General features: G+C 44.0%; 1 long non-coding RNA gene across 4 annotated transcripts; it reads left to right on the top strand.

Moving 5' to 3' along the window:
* The first annotated feature begins 1,739 nt into the window (after nucleotides 1–1,739).
* Nucleotides 1,740–5,588, top strand: LOC135980352 (uncharacterized). Of its 4 annotated transcripts, none has more exons than XR_010597445.1 (6): nucleotides 1,740–2,681; nucleotides 2,869–3,013; nucleotides 3,194–3,310; nucleotides 3,807–3,856; nucleotides 4,147–4,246; nucleotides 4,553–5,588. It is a non-coding gene; the product is annotated as an uncharacterized LOC135980352 (long non-coding RNA). The 4 variants fall into 4 exon arrangements; XR_010597446.1 differs by having other exon boundaries at nucleotides 1,740–3,013; nucleotides 4,553–4,671; nucleotides 4,859–5,588; XR_010597444.1 differs by having other exon boundaries at nucleotides 1,740–3,013.
* The last annotated feature ends 7 nt before the right edge of the window (nucleotides 5,589–5,595 follow it).

Below are 5,595 nucleotides of genomic sequence, written 5' to 3'. Positions count from 1 at the left end.
GTATTGATATGGGGTAACAATTACATGTATTTGTGGTTAGTGTATTGTTTTTCTGTCCTTATTTCTGTGTAATGTGCTTTTTTTTCATTTCAGCTTGTTTATAGTGTGTTTGATTTATGTGTTATCATTTGTATTTTCATTGGGAGGGAACACATTGGGGGCTGTTTCTGATAGAGCTTCTGTTAAACACACATATCTAGTACTGGTAGCATGTCCATGGTGGTGGACTGTTGTAGAAGCATAGCAGTTTTCTGTTTGGGTTAGGTGGGGACTAGTCTGAGGAGATTGTAATATTTAGTAAGTGTTTCTTCTCTTAACCTTCTGTATTTTCTTTTACTCAGTTGTCTAGAGCCCTGTGAGTTGAGTTTATAAGCCATGTTTGCAGGCAAGCTTTCTTTATATTTGCAGCTGTGTCCAGATCCGGTATCGAGTTGTATTGTGATGTGAAGGGTTGTGAATATTTTTCTCTTTGTCTGCCATGCTGGCGCTGTATGTTTGTGAGTGATTTCAATGTATGGGCGTGAAGGCCTGTCTACTGAGGTGAAGGGGATCTTGAGACGGGGAGCTCCTGTCCAATTTCCAAAGATAAGTATATGCCAAAGGGTTTGATGGTCAGAAGTGTTTGTGATGTTGAGTCTCTTTCTTTACTTATGGGAGTTCTCTAAAGTCTGCCCATTCTTAATGGTTCTGTGAGGGATGGGTGGGAGCTTGTTGTATGGAGGGAGCGTGTGTTTCCCCTGAGGGAAGGTTGATTGCTGGCAGAGTGGCCTGTCTGTAACTAGAGATGCTCCGTTCTCAGTTCTTCTCTCTTACACAGCACTGGGTTTGCATCACAGGTCACAACTTCATCCTTGTGTTCTCCTCTACATGGTTGTGGTTTTCTGAGGAGGATGTGAGCATCCTAGTTAGTGATGGGCCCCTGTGGTGTAGGGAAAGGGGGAGGGCCACGAGTATGTAGAAGCATAGCTATTTTCTGTGTGGATGAGTGTTTGGGGTGGGGTTCTCTGAGGGGGGTGTAATGTGTAGTAGGTGTTCCCGCTCAAGGAAGCAGTATGTAGGTGAGGTCATCTTTCATATTATGGTGTTGGGAGCTTTATGAGTAGACTTTATAACTGAGATTTTAAGTCAAACTTTATTTTTATTTGCAGATGTGTCCAGATCTGGTACCGAATAGTCTTATTCTGTGGAGGGTCATGACTACTTCTCTTTGACTGTCATGACACTGCTGTATGGATGTGGATGTATGGCAGTGAAGGCCTGTGTAGAAAGGAAAAGAAGAGCTTGAGAGTGGAAGTGGCCATCAAAGCTAAGTATTTGCTGAAGGGTTTGATGGTCAGAAGTACTTGTGCTGTTGAGGCTCCTTGTTTAGGGATCGGAGTCCTCTAAACTCTGCCTGTTCTTAATGGGCACGTGAGGGGTGGGTGGGAGCTTGTTGTATGGAGGGAGTGTGTGTTTCCCGTGAGAGAAGGTTGATTGCTGTCAGAGTGACCTGTCTGTAACTAGAGATGCTCCATTCTCAGTTGTCCCCTCTTACACAGCACTGGGTTTGCATGACAGCTCACCACTTCATCTCTTGTCTGTCTTCTACATGGTTGTGGTTTTCTGAGGAGGATGTGAGCATCCTAGTTAGCGATGGGTCCCTGTTTTGGTGGGACACGGGGAGGACCAGCAATATGTGGATGAGAGTGTCTGGGGTGGGGGTGGGCCTTCTCTGAGTGGGGGTGTAATGTGTAGTAGATGTTCCTTCTCTTCAGGAAGTAGTATGCAGATGAAGTCATCTTTTGTTTTGTGTAGTTGGGAGTTTTGTGAGTAGGTTTTCAGTCAAGCTTTCTTTGTATTTGCAGATGTATCCAGATCTGGTACTGTGGGGCGTGACTACTTTACTTTTCTTTGACTGTCACGGCATTGCTGTATGGATGTTGACATATGGGAGCGAAGGCCTGTGTAGAAAGGAAAAGAACATCTTGAGAGTGGGAGTGGCCATCAAAGTTAAGTATCTGTTGAGGAGTTTGATGGTCAGAAGTATTTTTGCTGTTGAGGCTTCTTGTTTATGGATGGGAGTCCTCTAAACTGTGCTTATTCTTAATGGGCATGTGAGGGAGCTCACTGTATGAATAGAGTGTGTTTCCCCTGGAGGAATGCTGATTGCTGGCAGATTTTTTCTGTCTAACTAGAGATGCTCTGTTCTCAGGTCTTCTCTCTTACATGGCACTGGGTTTGCATGACAGGTCACCACTACCTCCTTTGTCCATCTTCTACATGGTGGTGGTTTTCTGAGGAGGATGTGAGCATCCTAGTTAGCGATGTCTCCCTGTGGCAGAGGGAAAGGGGGAGGGCCATCAGTATTGTAGAAGTGTAGCCATTTTCCATGTGGATGAGTGTGTTCTCTGAGGGGGGTGTAATGTGTAGTAGGTGTTCCCTCTCAAGTAAGCAGTATGCAGATGAGGTCATCTTTCATATTGTATAGTTGGGAGCTTTGTGAGTAGGTTTTCAGTCAAGCTTTGTTTGTATTTGCAGGTGCATCCATATCTGGTACTGCGTCACCTCGTTCCATGGAGGGTTGTGACTAGTTCTATCTTTGTCTGTCGTGGCATAGCTGTATGTCTGCGTTGGATGGATGCCAATGTATGGGAGCGAAGGCCCGTGTACAAAGGAAAAGGAGATTGGGAGTGGCTGTCAAAGTTAAGTATCTGCCTAAGTGTGTGTTGGTCAGAAGTATTTGTGCTGTTGAGGCTTCTTGTTTAGGGACGGGAGTCCTCTAAAGTCTGCTCCATCTTAACGGTTGTATGAGCGAGCTCATTGTATGGTGGGAGTGTGTGTTTTCCCTGTAACTAGAGATGCTCCATTCTCAGTTCTTCTCTCGTACAGGGCACTGGGTTTGCATCACTGGTCACCACTACCTTGTTTGTCTGTCTTCTATTGGGTGTTGGTTTTCTGAGGAGGATGTGAGCATTCTAGTTACTGATGGGGCCCCTGTCATGGGGGGGAAAGGGCCATGAGTATTGTGTAAATTGTGAGTATTTTGCATGTTCATTTTAATTGTATAGAAGTAGTTGGTTGTTGCTTCATTGTAGGTATAGGTGTGCTGGGGCTCTTTTGGGGTGTTGAATAGGTCAGTTTAGCAAAGGGAGTGTGGTATTGTGCTGTTGTGGCATTTAGCAATCATGTGGCATTTATTGTTTGTGTGCCACAGGGGGATCTGAGTCCAGAACTGAGGGAATGGGCTGTGGCAAGTGCGCCCCGTTTGGTTTACATGGTTCCTGGTAATGGTAGTGCCAGTGGGAGCAGAGGAGCTGCTTGCATCCATGAGGTAAGTGTTAAGTTTGAGCTTTTAGTGCGCTACTGTTGATGGGAGTGTGGTCTTTGCTGGGTTAGGTGAGGTGGGCTTATTATGAATGGGTTCTTCACCAGTTTTTTGTGTGTGAGACAACAGGTGGAGAAGACAACATTTGGGTTAAGTTGTTGCTTGTTCTCTAAAACAAGGTTGGACTTTGGTGGGTGGTTAGTGAGGGTGTTGTCATGTGTGCCCTAAAATGTTGAGTATTTTCCCTTGAATATATTGCAGATGTGTGATATTGGTGTGGAGATGTGTTGATATCCTTTGGGCAAGGGGTAGTGGTGGTGAGGAGAGTGTGGAAAATATGTAACGGGACTGAGAGTTGCAATACTAGGGAGGGGGAAGGGATCTCATGATATGTGATTCCTGTTACTGTAGATGGTTTGTTGAAGAAATAGGGTGGGATGTGTTGCATCATCTGTGGGTTTGATGGTGAGTACTCGTTGGATTATTATTTTGTGTTTTGCAGGTACTTAAGAGGCTTTGGGAGGTGCAGTTTGTGAAAGAATGTCGTGCGAGGTGTGTGTAAGTACTTTTACAGTGTGAAGTCCTGGTGATTGGAATGTATACTCTTTCTCTACTCACCATTGGTGTTTTCTGAGGAAGTGAGCATTTTAGTTAGGCATGGTGATTGGAATGATAAATGCAAGGGAAAGGGGCAGTAGTGTAGTGTGGAAAGTATGTGCTTGAGGCATGTGCTTCCACACCACATTGCTAAATTTCCTTTAAAAAAGAGGAGGAAAGTATGATAGCAGCGTGGCAATATGATTTTTACTTTTTGGGTTGTTTTCTGCTCACTTACTGAGCAGCAGTGGAGGATCTGAGTCTTGCCTGTTCCTGAGATGAAGTGGAAATTGACACAAGTTTGGATAGAAGATAGATGTGAGGCTAGACCTGGTGGGAAAAAGAGTGAGTATCTGGTTTTATTTTTCTGTATTGTGTGGTGTGGTACTGTGTGGTGTTCTTTAAAAGTATTGCTCATATGTGATGCGTGTATGTGGATGCACATGTTGGGGTGCCAGTGTCAGTATTCTGTAAAAGAAGGTGTCACGGTGTATGTTTTATTTCACATGGTGGTGTTGCATTTGTTTGTAGGGGGATGGAAAATGATGCTGAAATAGGTGCCGGTTGCATAATTGCAGATGGTTTGAGATAGTCTTCATGGTGTCGATTGGTGTGCAGTGTGAGCGTTGTTAAATTTTTTTGTCATTGTAGGTTCTGTGTGAAGATGGGGGTCCAATTTGCCAAAGAACCAGTGAAGTTGAAGTATGGCTGTGGGAGACATGAAGTACTTGTTTCCTGGAATGGAAGTTAATTTGATGTCAAGTTTGCAAGTTAAGTATGGTTATTGATCATGTTTTTTTGTTGGTCTGTTTGATGTTGGAGATGGGAAATGTGTTTCACTGGATGCATGTCAATGGGAATCTCACGTGCTTTTGTTGTGTTTGTTTTAGAAACTGAGATGTTTAGTATTTGTTCTGTGGATGTTGAACGTGTGCATCTTTTTTCTCATTCTCATAGGAAGCTATTTCCATCTGTGCAGTCAGAAGGTATCAGTGTCAGCGGAGAAGACTTTGGTGTGCTTTGTTTGGAAGAATTGGGCTTAGATTGTATATTTTTTGGGTTGCGATGTGAAGTGTCGTCTGTTTGATGGCTAGAATGTAGTGGAGCAGTGGGGCTAGTGTCACTGTGTTCTGGTAGATACCAGAGCTACTGCTATCATGAAATGGCATTATTGTCATTTCTGCTATCCCAATTGGAGAGGTTGGGTTCATTTGCTTGGTCAGTTATGTGAAGTAGTTCCTGTAATTACTTGGACAAAATTTAACGTACTTTTGAAAGGAGTGGCTTGTTTGTCACTTGGAATGTTCTAGCCATCAAAGTTGCAAGAGGACACTGTTATGGGTTGTATCATTCTTTGGGCATTCTGAAGTGTTTGTCAATTGTCTTCATATTGTTGTGTATGCTGTATTTGTAGAGTTGTAATGTATAGGTTGGGGTGTGGTTAGATGACTCATTTTGTCATCCACATTGTTGCGTGCTAAATCACTGCAGTGATTTTGAAACCATGGTGCAGTGCAGTCAAACAGCTGGAAGGCTGACGTTGTTACAAATTTGTCAGCCTTTTGGCTGTTTAGCTGCACTGCACCATGGTTGGGACTGTCCCGGACAGTCTTTGACTTAACTTTTCACATGTGGAGGTGCTATAGAGGGAGCATGCTGGCCAGCTGCTAGGTGAGGTATGGTCAAGTCCCAGT

The sequence above is a fragment of the Chrysemys picta genome, unplaced genomic scaffold (assembly GCF_011386835.1).
Source record: "Chrysemys picta bellii isolate R12L10 unplaced genomic scaffold, ASM1138683v2 scaf2827, whole genome shotgun sequence".
NCBI lineage: Eukaryota > Metazoa > Chordata > Testudines > Emydidae > Chrysemys > Chrysemys picta.
Note: the sequence above shows the minus strand (reverse complement) of the source record. Positions and strands in the feature narration are given on the sequence as shown.